The sequence below is a fragment of the Salvia hispanica genome, chromosome 3 (assembly GCF_029641045.1).
Source record: "Salvia hispanica isolate PSC_SH4W2 chromosome 3, Shi_PSC_v1, whole genome shotgun sequence".
Classification (NCBI taxonomy): domain Eukaryota; kingdom Viridiplantae; phylum Streptophyta; class Magnoliopsida; order Lamiales; family Lamiaceae; genus Salvia; species Salvia hispanica.
The window spans coordinates 17,253,363-17,265,581 of NC_142694.1; the positions used below are offsets into that span (position 1 = coordinate 17,253,363).

The 12,219-nt window shown below is 37.6% G+C and overlaps 1 long non-coding RNA gene and 2 pseudogenes across 1 annotated transcript; 1 reads left to right on the plus strand and 2 right to left on the minus strand.

Annotated features, from left to right (window-relative positions):
- Positions 1-19: 19 nt before the first annotated feature.
- Positions 20-1,412, minus strand: LOC148930278 (putative xyloglucan 6-xylosyltransferase 3 pseudogene; annotated as a pseudogene).
- Positions 1,413-3,367: 1,955 nt separating this feature from the next.
- LOC125217054 (xyloglucan galactosyltransferase XLT2 pseudogene) lies at positions 3,368-4,703 on the plus strand (annotated as a pseudogene).
- A 4,667-nt stretch (positions 4,704-9,370) lies between these two features.
- Positions 9,371-11,032, minus strand: LOC148930279 (uncharacterized). The gene is made up of 2 exons (XR_016136670.1): positions 10,776-11,032; positions 9,371-9,599 (listed from the first exon to the last, which is right to left on the minus strand). It is a non-coding gene; the product is annotated as an uncharacterized LOC148930279 (long non-coding RNA).
- Between the last annotated feature and the right edge of the window lie 1,187 nt (positions 11,033-12,219).

Below are 12,219 nucleotides of genomic sequence, written 5' to 3' on the forward strand. Positions count from 1 at the left end.
TTTACTCTAAATAAAATTACAAATAGCTAGGCTGCATATCCGTATCCGGCTAGGTATGACGTTTAGGTGCATGCCGAATATCAAAGTGATCTACATTCACCAAAGGGGCAAGAGTTTCATTCCTGATCCTCTTAACATTAGGGGAAACCAACCCCCTATGCCTAAAACCATACAAGTTGAGAACTTGATTATCCGCAAAGTTGAAAGCTCTATCCATACTCTTCAAACACCTCTCCACTGAATAATCCCCATAGCCACCACAGGGCTTGCATCCCACAAAATGCGTCACAAACGGCCACCTCTCGTCTCCCAATCCCGGGTGGTACTTGTCCATCATCTCCTCGTACCGGTCCACCAAGTCGACCCAATACCCGTGCAAGTAAAAGGAGTTCTCGACAAACACCTTGCTCATCCACTTCTCCTTTTGTGTGATAAGCAAGTATATTAAAGCGGACTGATCGTCCGCTTCGAAGGCTGGCCGCCCGTTGAGATAGGCCGTCAAGACCTTCCCGGCCTCCTCGCGCGTTGGACCCTTGGGCCCCATGGGCGCCCAAGCATCCAGCAAATCCAACGACCACTGGCAGTTTCTTAACAGGAAAACGCCAGTGTTCAGTGCAACCCATGACTTCTCCAGGAATAACTTTTCGGAGTAGCCATGGATGATCAGGTTGTAACCCTTGTACTTGGACATTGGAATCTCAAACACCATGTCTGTGAACATGGCATCACTGTCCATCCACCAGATCCACTCCACCTCCGGGTGCGACAGCATGAGGCGGCGGAGCAGAGGCAACTTGGCCCAATAACCAGCCATTTCCTTCTCTAAATGAGCCATGTTGTAAAGGATCTGGATCCCATGAATCCTGCAATAGTCCATCTTGTTTTTCAGGGCCTTCAACAGATAGTGATCACCAAGTCCATTCACACAAGGATCCGGCTGCGAGCCGCTCACCAGCAGAAACCTAGGTTTTCCTTTTCCATCAACATAGCTCGGATTTTTGTCGAGCCACGCCTTGCGATCTTCATCCCACGTGCTGATTCTCGGCCCTAGACTGAAAGTTTCGTTTAGGCCGAGAAACTCCTCGTCCTTCTCCTGCTTACTCGAACGTGTCTCGGTTCGGATCCACGCCAGCCCGAGTGTGCCTTGGAGCACCAGAAAGGTTACCACGCCGCCGAGGACAGTGAGCTTAATGTTGTTGAACGTCTTGCGGGTGCGCCGCGCTCTTTTCGCCTGCGATACGCCACCGGAGCTCGGCTTCATCCCCAACCCTAATTAAGTAAGAAAAAAGTAGGATTTAGAATATAAGAGGTAAAAAAGCAAACTAAAAGATGCTTCCAGCTCGCCTCCATTAATCGGTGGCTTCATATTCACATTTATATAACCTGAGCTATGTAGTATTGTTATTAGATAATTAAATTTGATTGTTGAAGATGATACTTAGAAATTGTGAAGAGCACACATGGAATGGAAGGGTCAATTTACATGTGGTTTGTTAAAAATGAGTACTACTACATCATTCCATGTGTTTCCATAGTAAAATATTGTCAAATTTATTTCTTTTAGAGCATAGAAGATTCATGGAAAAAGTGAACAGTTGACATTTTTACATGTGATTTACGATAGTCCGGTTTAAAAGGAACTGATTATAGTCCGGTTCGAGCAGTCGAACATGCTTCATGGCTTTTGAGGGCAGTGGTTGACTGTGCGAGTTGATGGTAATTTGGTAGCACTGAATTTTTTGAATTAACATTAAAGTATATTTTGATGCATGTGGCTGTGATGATCTGGTTTTTGGGTTCTTCTTTAGTTAAATATCAACGTTGACGGCGTGGATGCTAATTAATGTTTATTTCCCATCTGTAATGATAATTGATACCCACGATCAAAATTTTGGTCAAACTTAAGTTTTATATATATATATATGGTGTGCACCTAACTGATCTGTTGACATTTTTTTATGTCAACTTGGTGGCAACCTAGTTTACCTATTTAAACCAGTATGAGGTTCAACCGATCTAGCTGGAAACCGGTTTTCCGATCTAGCTGGAAACCGATTTTTATTTTAAAAACTGTTGGTAGGGCTTGAACTCATGAGGTCTACTTGAATTAACAAGAGCTTAACCACTCCACTACAAGCTGCATATACAAAAATAAGAATATTAAATAATGTTATACATAATATTATTATTTTTATTTAAATAAACTATTAATTTATTTATTTTATACTTTTTTATGTAATTATTTATTATGATGCATATAAGTACCATCCTCTAGATTTAACCAATACTCTACTAGTTACTAATATATTATAACTATCGTTATATTGTAAGGTTCAATTTTTTTGATATATTTATTTATTATAGTTTATTATTTACTAAATATATATTTTTATAGTATGTATTTAATTAATGTAGCCTAACTATTGATATTAAAATAATTTTTTTAAACTAATTCATAATTTGTATTCATTATAATATTATTCCACCACATACATTTTTTGAATTAATATTAACTCTATTTATTTTTATACGTAAAATATATAAGTTTTATCCACACTAACTAACAATTTATACTATATATTTTATTATATTCACTAAATTTTAAATTTTTTATATTTGTATATATACTACTACTACTTATTTATAAGAATGAATATTTTTTGTGATACATTATTGATCATATTTTATCATTTACAAAATTGGACACTATATTTTGCATTATATATTGAATTATATATATTTGTACTCCCTCCGTCCCAGATAATTCGTCCCAGTTTTCCATTTCGGTCCGTCCCACATAATTTGTCCCACTCCACTTTTATCATTTTTGGTAGTGGACCCCATATTCCACTAACTCATTTCTACTCACATTTTATTATAAAACTAATATATAAAGGTAGGACCCACATTCCACTAACTTTTTCAACCCACTTTCCATTGCAATTCTTAAAATCCGTGCCTAGTCAAAGTGACCCGAATTATCCGGGACGGAGGGAGTAATAGTAAAACGGTTCGACCAAATCTTCTTTCATTTTTGATATTTTTATAAGCTATAGATTTTATTTACTAAATTTGTTATATATATTTATTTTTGTGGCCCAAGTCTTTCATTTTTGATATTTTTATAAGGCTATTTTTTATTTTTTATTCACATATTTTATTATATGTATTTAATCTGTTCAACAGTGGTTATTGAACCAGTGAACCAGTAATGACACCGGTTTATTTGCCGATCCGGTTTTTAAAATATTAATTTGAAGTTTGCATTTGATTAATATGAGTCTATGACCCCTTCGTTACATTATATATTCATCTCAAGAAACTGATCATTTCATTGTTACCTCAAATTCAATCATCCATTTATGACATGACAATATTAAAAAATCTCCGGCCCAAGCCAAGAAACAAACTCCATTCCATTCTACTAATATTATTCCTCTTCCAAATCTATTACCTAAGTTCCATTTTCTACACACCACAATCCCTTGAGCCCCTGGAGCCGTGGACAAGATGCGACAGAGGCCTCGTCTACGTGTACGACCTCCCGCCAGCCTTCAACACTGAGCTTCTCCACAACTGCCGCGATTTAGGCCCTTGGAAGAACTCACGCTGCGACGCCCTCTCCAACGGCGGATTCGGGCCCCGGACCACTACTCCAGCGTGGTACTGGACCGACATGTTAACGGGCGACGTCATGTACCATGCAAGAGTCTTGAAGCACAGATGCAGGACAACGGAGCCCGGATCCGCTACGGCCTTCTTCATACCCTTCTACGCTGGGGTCGTAGCGGGCAAGGCTTTGTTCACTAATGACACGCCTACGAATCGCGATCGCCAGTTCGACGAGCTGCTGACGTGGCTCCAGGATCAGCCTCTGTGGAGGAGATCCAACGGCTCGGATCACTTCATCCACATCGGGAGGCCCACGTGGGACCTTCGCCGTAGGAGAGACGAGCATTGGGGTATCAGCTTCATCTATATGCCGGCGATGGAACAGATCATGCGGCTCACGGTGGAGAGGGCACTGTGGGACCACCACGACATCGGTGTTCCTTACCCCACCGGATTCCACCCCAAGTCAAAATTGGAGCTTGACCAATGGCTACATTTTGTGACAAATCGTAAGAGGTCAAGTTTGTTCACATTTGTGGGAGCCAAGCGGAATAAGATCAAGGATGATTTTAGATCCATATTGTTGAGCCATTGCTACAACGAGTCGGCCTCCTGCCGGGTTGTGGACTGCTCTATATCTGAGTGCCACGGCGGGACGCCCGAGATCCAAGAGGCATTCTTGGACTCGGACTTTTGTCTGCAGCCTAAGGGGGATACGTACACTAGAAGGTCAATCTTCGATTGCATGCTGGCCGGTTCGATCCCGGTTTTCTTTTGGAGAGAGAGTATTGCGGGTCAATATGATTGGTTCTTGGGTGATGAACCGGACCGGCTTTCGGTGTTCATAGATCGGAAGGATGTTAGGAATGGTACGTCAATTAGAAAAGTGTTGGAAGGGTATAGTAAGGAAGAAGTAAGAAGGTTGAGGGACAAGGTTATTAGTTTGATACCAAATTTTATTTATGGTGATGGAAGTGGGATTGGGAAAGATGCATTTGATATTTCCCTTGATGGAGTGCTTAAGAGAATCAAGGGTCAAAATAAGAACATAAGATAAAAGCCTTTTTTATGCAAGATTAGTGTTTACTCAATGCCTTTGATATTGCGATTAATTTGTTTTTTTTTGAAAAAAATAAGTAGTAATATGAAAATATGAAGTGTTGAGTATTTGTAAAGGAAAAAATTGGTTCCATAACAATTTTGAAATCCTATGCTAAAAGTAAGGAAGGAACAATATGAAATGCTATGTTAAAATGGTATAATTACTTTTTTTGTTATTAAATTTTATTATTTTCAATTTAATAATACGTGACATTAATTTAAATTGTTAGATTTTGAATTCTTAATCGCATACCATGATTAGGCATTTATAGCAAAACATCTTTCATTAATATGAGCAATTCAAATTGTCTAAATTTTATTTATTTCAAAATGAATTAAATTTTATATTATTAATAGCCTAATTTAATTTGTTAATTATTTTAATCTATATAGAAATTAAAGTGTCACCTAATATTTTCTTTATGAATTAACTTAATAAACTATTTACATATAATTCTTTATTACATATAAATTTTGTCCATTAAGTTTTAATTTGTCGTTCTAACTTCATTAATTCTATATTCTTAAAAGAAACAGAGTCAAATGAATTAGAACACCAAACATTAATGAAAATTATTTTAATTCCAAAAACTTTGATTAGTGTACTCCAGATTTATTAAAAAGCAACCCACGTCTTTACGAGTTAAGAGCAAAAGCATATTCTATAAAATAACAAAACATAAACCCTAAGATAAGACCTGATTTAATGGCTCATTCCAAAAAAATATATAAAAGGTGAAAAACACAAAAACTATTTGTAAGACATTCAAAACTGACAAATTCATAGTTTAGGATGTTTAGGTGGGTGATTAACACAAGTTGTTGAGTAATTTGATGTATAAAGTTTAGGTTTCATCCACTTATTTGCTAATTTTAGAGCTAACGAGAGTGTCAAAGTCTTGATGCAAAAACAGGTCCAAAATGAGCTTAAACGGAGTTGAACGGGCCAATACAGAGAGTTTTGCCCACCCGGGCGTTTTCTAGGCGAAGAAATACCCGTCGGGCATTCTAGCTAGAAATGCACACAGAGAGACAGAGAATTCGCTCGGTCGGGCGTTTTCCATCCGAAGAAATGTCCGTCTGGGCGTTTTGAAGCGAGTTACGAGTTCTAGACAAAACAGCCAGTCGAGTGTTTTGACAGTCACAGATCACCCAGTCAGGTGTTTTTGACAGCTTCCTTATTTTGCCCATTTTTCACTCCAAAATATAAAAGGGACTTCACACATTCGAGCCCTAACTCCCACACTACCAAATCAAGAGCTGAAACAAGAGAATGAAGAGGATTTGAAGGCCAAGGAGCTTCTCCTCTCAAGAGATTGAAGGAGAAGACTCCCCACCATCAATCCCACACATAGGGAGTTCTAGTTTATCTTTCTATTATGCTTTTTTTTCCATTTCCTTTGGTTTTCTTCTTGTTTTGTCTTTGACTATGAGTAGCTAAGTTTCTAATAGCGATTTGGTGAAGTTTGTGTTAGAATGCCTTGAATCATTGCTTAATTGATCAAGCTGAGCGGTTGTAACCTGAGTTGATCAGTTGTTAGGTTGCCATTGAATCATTGTTGAGTTGATCAAGTCAAAGGGTCGAGCTAATCAAGCTAAGAATGTTAGGTTTCTATTATTGGGCTTAATTGTTGTATCAAGCCCAGTTTGTCTTTTGTACCTATTTATATAGAAGTAGGACACGAGAATTTGTAAGAGCAGTGGCAGCCTTTTAGAATTGGCATCGTTGCATTTGTATTCGTAGTCATAATACAATTTGATCTTCGTTCTTGCCCGTGGACGTAGCCAACACAAGGTTGGTGAACCACGTAACTTTTGTGTCTCCTTACGTTCTTTTGTTTGTCGATTACACTATTACCCGACCTGTCATAACAAACTGGTATCTAGAGCCTGAGTTATCGAACTAGGGTTTTGAATTCTGCTGCTAGGGTTTTCTGGAAAATCGATCAAAGATTTCTGCTTTGAACGTGAAGGTTGACAAATTCACCAGGAAAAATAGGGTTTATGGGAGCAGCTCAAAACGAAAAAGGCTACGGAGGATGATAAGGAATGGAAAACCTTAGACGAAAAGGCCCACTCGACCATCACGTTGAGCCTGTCTGAAGATGTTATCATCGAAGTTGCGGATCAGGAGACAGCTGCTGATCTTTGAGCGAAGTTGGAGAGTCTATACATGACGAAGTCTCTAACCAATAAGTTGCTTCTGAAGCAACGTTTGTTTCGGTTACGCATATAGGAAGGTAAGCCCCTTCGGGATCATCTGGAAAATTTGAATAAAATTTTGCTAGATTTGTGTAACGTTGTAGTTAAAGTAGAAGATGAGGATGCTGCTTTAATTTTACTTGTGTCTTTGCCTGAATCTTAAGAAAATTTTGTTGAGTATTTTATGACTGGCAAGGAAACTCTTTCGTTGGAGGATGTTCGATATGCTCTTCACATTAGAGAGGATTGTCAACAGGCAACGAGTTCGGCCACAGAAAATCTGCCATTTACGGGTAAGGGACATAAGAAATTTGGACAGAAGAAGCAGAGCTCCAAAGGTTCGAAAGGTCCTAAAGGCCCTAAGCCAGATGATATTTACAGATATTGTAAGGAACCAGGGCATTGGAAGGCTGATTGTCCAAGGATAAAGAAGAAATTGGGCAACAAAGAGGATGCTAACGGTTCTGCGACTGTTGCAGAAGCTGATGACACAAATTCAGAAGAAGAATTGGCCTTGGTTGCGGATGAACAGACACACGGTAATGATGTGTGGATTTTGGATTCATGAGCGTCGTATCATCTCTGTCCTCACAGGGAATACTTCACCACTTATGAGCAGATAGATGGAAGCAATGTTACCATGACCAACAGTGTTGTTTGTAAGGTGGTTGGCATCAGCTCAATCAGGATTCAGACGCATTATGAGGTCTTCTGCACCTTGAACGATGTTAGGCATGTTCCACATATGACGAAGAATCTGATATCCCTGAGTACATATGATAGTAAGGGGTTCAGTTTCAAAGGTGAAGGTGGAGTATTGCGTATTTTGAAAGGTTCAAAGGTGGTTTTGACAGCGTTGAAACGGGGTACTTTGTATGTTCTGAGAGGTTCCATCGTGGCAAATTCTGCTGATATTGCATCATCCGAGGTTGCAACCAAGGATATGACCAAGCTATGGCATATGAGGCTTGGTCATATGGGAGAACGTGACATGAGAATCATGTCGAATCGTGATTTTCTTTCGGACCATAAAGTGCAGAAACTTGATTTCTGCGAACACTGTGTATTAGGGAAGCTTCATCGCAACAAGTTTCCAAAGAAGGGTGTTCATTGAATGAAGGGGACGCTTGACTACATTCATATAGATTGTTGGGGTCCCTCACGTGTTGTGTCGATGATTGATGACTCCTCAAGAATGACCTGGGTGTTTATGATGAAACATAAAGGTGAGGCATTCATGAAGTTCAAAGAGTGGAAGACTCTGATTGAAAACCAGACATGGAAGAAACTCAAGCGATTGAGAACAGATAACGGTCTGGAATTTTGTTCGTCTGAGTTCGATGAGTTCTGTAAGAGTGAAGGGATCGTTCGCCATCACACCGTTAGATATACACCACAACAGAATGGTGTAGCAGAACGCATGAATTAGACGTTATTGGAGAGAGCTAGATGTATGCTCGTGAACCCCATCCCTCACTACTAACCGATCCTGCGATCTACCTCCCCTCTGCTTCGATTAACTAATGTTATTCTTTCTAATATTATTTTTTGTTATTCGTAGATCTTGTTTGTGAGATTGAGAAAAAGAAAGCTATTTCCAGACTGTTCTAATTTCTATGTATACTAAACTATGCCGATTGCATATACATAATTGTATTAATTTCTTTTTTCATTTTCTTTGAATGTCTTCTTTGTTATATCTTCTTTTCTTTCTTTCTTCAGATAAATCCAAGATTCCAGAGTATATCTTCCCACGAGTCAAAGTCAGAAAGACGCTTCGAATCTTTTTCTATTGAATCTTATCTCTTAGAAAGAAAGATACTTTCATTTTTTTTATTGAATTTAATCAAAAAAGAGAAAAGTATCTTTCTCGCATACATTCTCCATTACACTGTCGTAACAAAAATATCAGATGCGACAATGCAACATAGAAATGGTTGGTACATGAAACCGCAATCTGATAGCTATATATCTAAATAGCCTTTGTACTATCAATAGAATCAATTATAACAAGTCACACACTCATATTCCGGAAATACAGAAAGAAATAAATTCCATGATCGAACTATCAAAATAGAATAAGCCATTAAATTGAGTTCTAACTTATTTATTTTTTATTCAAAAATTAAAAAAGCTAGGACTTTGTAATTCTTATAGATTTAATTCATTGAAATTCCATCCAATAAAACGGAAGAATTATAAATCTCCAAAATAATAGATAGAAATACCGCAAATAGAGCCATTGCGACACCCATCAATAGAGTCGTTCCCCACCCTAGGAAGTTTTGGGCAGGGGTAGTAAACACAGTTTGTTATCTGATCAACCGTGGATGTAACACCCCTAACCCGGTCGTCGACCAACCGAATCGAAGGTGTCACAAATCCCGGTATCAAAATTATGCTGAAAAAAGATTTCATTTTCGCAAACCAACTAGTAACTAACTACATTATATAATAAGTAATTTTTATATTTTATATATAGACGTGTATTCCAATTTCAGCAAAAGAAACATGTTCTGTAGCATATTTACAACGCAGCGGAATCCAAAATATAGAATTTATCTTGGTCATGCCACAACCTTCAAAACGAGATATGTACCCAAAACAAGACTTGATCAGTGACTAGTAAGGCGTAGTGCTGACGTAGAGGAAAGGACTAAGGCCAAGCTCCAAAATATGACAACCTGTACACATTTCAATATTATCACCAAATCACAAATTAAGTACTAAAAAGCAAGATTAGTAGTATGTTTTCAATCCATCTTGAAACATCATTTCTTCTAATTACTTGTAACACCCCAATAAATCAAGTAGCATATATAATCATAAACATCTCCTTAATAGCAATAATAGCAATGAAATAACCTCAATAGCTCGGTAATGTGCTGGTCTTAAAACATATTACTTCTACTATTAATCAGAGGCTCCAACAAAGGCTCCGGAGAGCAAAATATTTCAGAGGCTCCACAGAGCAAGACATTCAGAGGCTCTGAAGAGCATACCAGAGGTCCCGAAGGACAAACAGAGGCCCGCAGAGGGCAAACAGAGGTCCTCAAAGGACAATGCAGAGGCCCATGAAGAGCGATACAAAGGGCAGAAATTTTCATGTCCAAATAATCCATTTCATACTTAGCAACAACATCGCAATATCCAATTAATAGTAAAACTAAATCTCAAATCTCTAATTCACATCTCCCAAAACATTTTCCAGAGGTATGCCAATATATAGGTGCACATATTTAGATCTCCAAAACTACAAGTTCATCATTCCCAAAACGCATTATGTATACAAATATATACTTATATATATAAAGAATGTATGGGTGAATAAAGGATTTCCCAAATCAAAACCATTTCATTTCATATATACATGTATATGCATAGATATTAGATATTACGTGTGTATTCAATATATATATAAAGAGAGGTAGCCTATATATATTTACATATATTGTTTTCATCCACTATATCCTTAATTTACAATACTACTAGGCAATTATCTCAAGTATTTAAAAGAATTGTGTGTGTAAATGCAAAGACAGCAATTGTCCATAACTTTTCCATATTCACATGATGATCATCTCCTATAACTTCAAATTAACCCATAAGAGCAATTACTATTCAACTAATCATTTGCCTTTCTTGAATATCTAGTCCTTAATTTTTTTTAGATTCACATAGCAACATAATTTTACCCAGTTATCATGTATTCAACAAAGACCTAAATAAGTAAAATAATTTCAGCCATATTTATGAGAGAAATTCTTGGTCCTTAGTCGATTACTCACTAGGTGATAAGTTTCTTCAATAAATCCCATCATTTTGAGCATAGTAGGAGTTAAAAACAATCAAATTCTTACTCTAATTTCGTCAACATCGAAAATGAAAACCACAAACTTGATTTCCAAGCTTGAACCCTCAAATTAAGGTGAGAGAAAAGGCTAGCAAAAAGAGGAGATGATGAATATTGTTGGGGAAGAGGATGCCGAAGATATTGGATAGCCGGGCAGCACCGTCGATGGTCCGATCGGAGCTGCGTACAGTGAGTATAGAGTGTGGTGTTCTTCTTTTTGCTTTCCGGAGAGGGAGAGTAAGGGGTGGAAGTGGAAAGAGTGATTGTTGGATTCCCTTTAAAGAAATCTAAATAATATCTATTTTAAAAGCATTTCTAGAATAATCTATACTTCTCTCAATTTTTCCACAAAATTACCTATTTCCTTATTCATTTATTTTCCACATTCAAATAGGTAAATTACATATTCTCTCTATTTTTAAATGACATCTAATTATTACTAACTATTAATTTACCTTCTCACTACATTAGACATTGATTTAATTTAATTTATTTGGTCCTTTCATCCATTCCCACACTTTATTCCTATTCTTATTTGGTCAAATAAAAATAATAGTTTAGTACTTACTATAAACCGATAACTATCATACCATCAATATTATTCATCTTTACTCCAATTCATATAATAATTCTAATTCTAAATTATCACCATATTTTAAACTTCATCAATTTATCAATTATGCCTAGTAATTATTTTACGTTTTCAATATAAATCACTATTTTTCAAAAACCTAAATAATTGATTATATGATTGGAACAGTAATTTCGTATAGGGCCATTTCTAGGGCGTTATAGTGGACCTCACACTGGCATTGAATGCAAGACACCATACGAGGTATGGTCCGATTCACCTGAAGATTACTCTGTGTTGAGATTTTTTGGGAGTACTGTTTACTATCATGTGAGTGAGGGTAAATTGGAGCCAAGAGCTAAGAAGGGAGTATTTGTTGATTATGGAGAAGGAGTTAAGGGGTATAGAATCTGGTCATCTTCAGAGAATAGAATTATTCTCAGTCGGAATGTGGTGTTTGATGAAAACTCTATGCTTAAATCTATTGTGAAGTCTATTGCTGCAGAGGATTTGGAAGGTGTTGATGAACAGGTGGAGCTGCAAGTTACTCACGATGAGAGTGAATCACAACTCCAAGGTGGAGAAGATCAACACACTACTACTGAAGCCACCGATACTTCTAGTTTGGATGTTCATCCACAAGCTCGTCAGACAAGCATCGCTATTGACAGATCTAGGAGGACAAATGTGAAGCCTCGGTCGATGTATGGTTTTGAGGACATGATGGCATATGCACTGCAGGTTGCCAATGAGGTCGAAGATGAGCCTTCGGCAGATGAACCACCTACCTACAAGGAAGCTGTTTCGGGCACTGAGCGTGCCAAGTGGCTCGCTGCAATGGAAGAAGAGATAGAATCACTTTTGAGGAACCTGGCTTGGG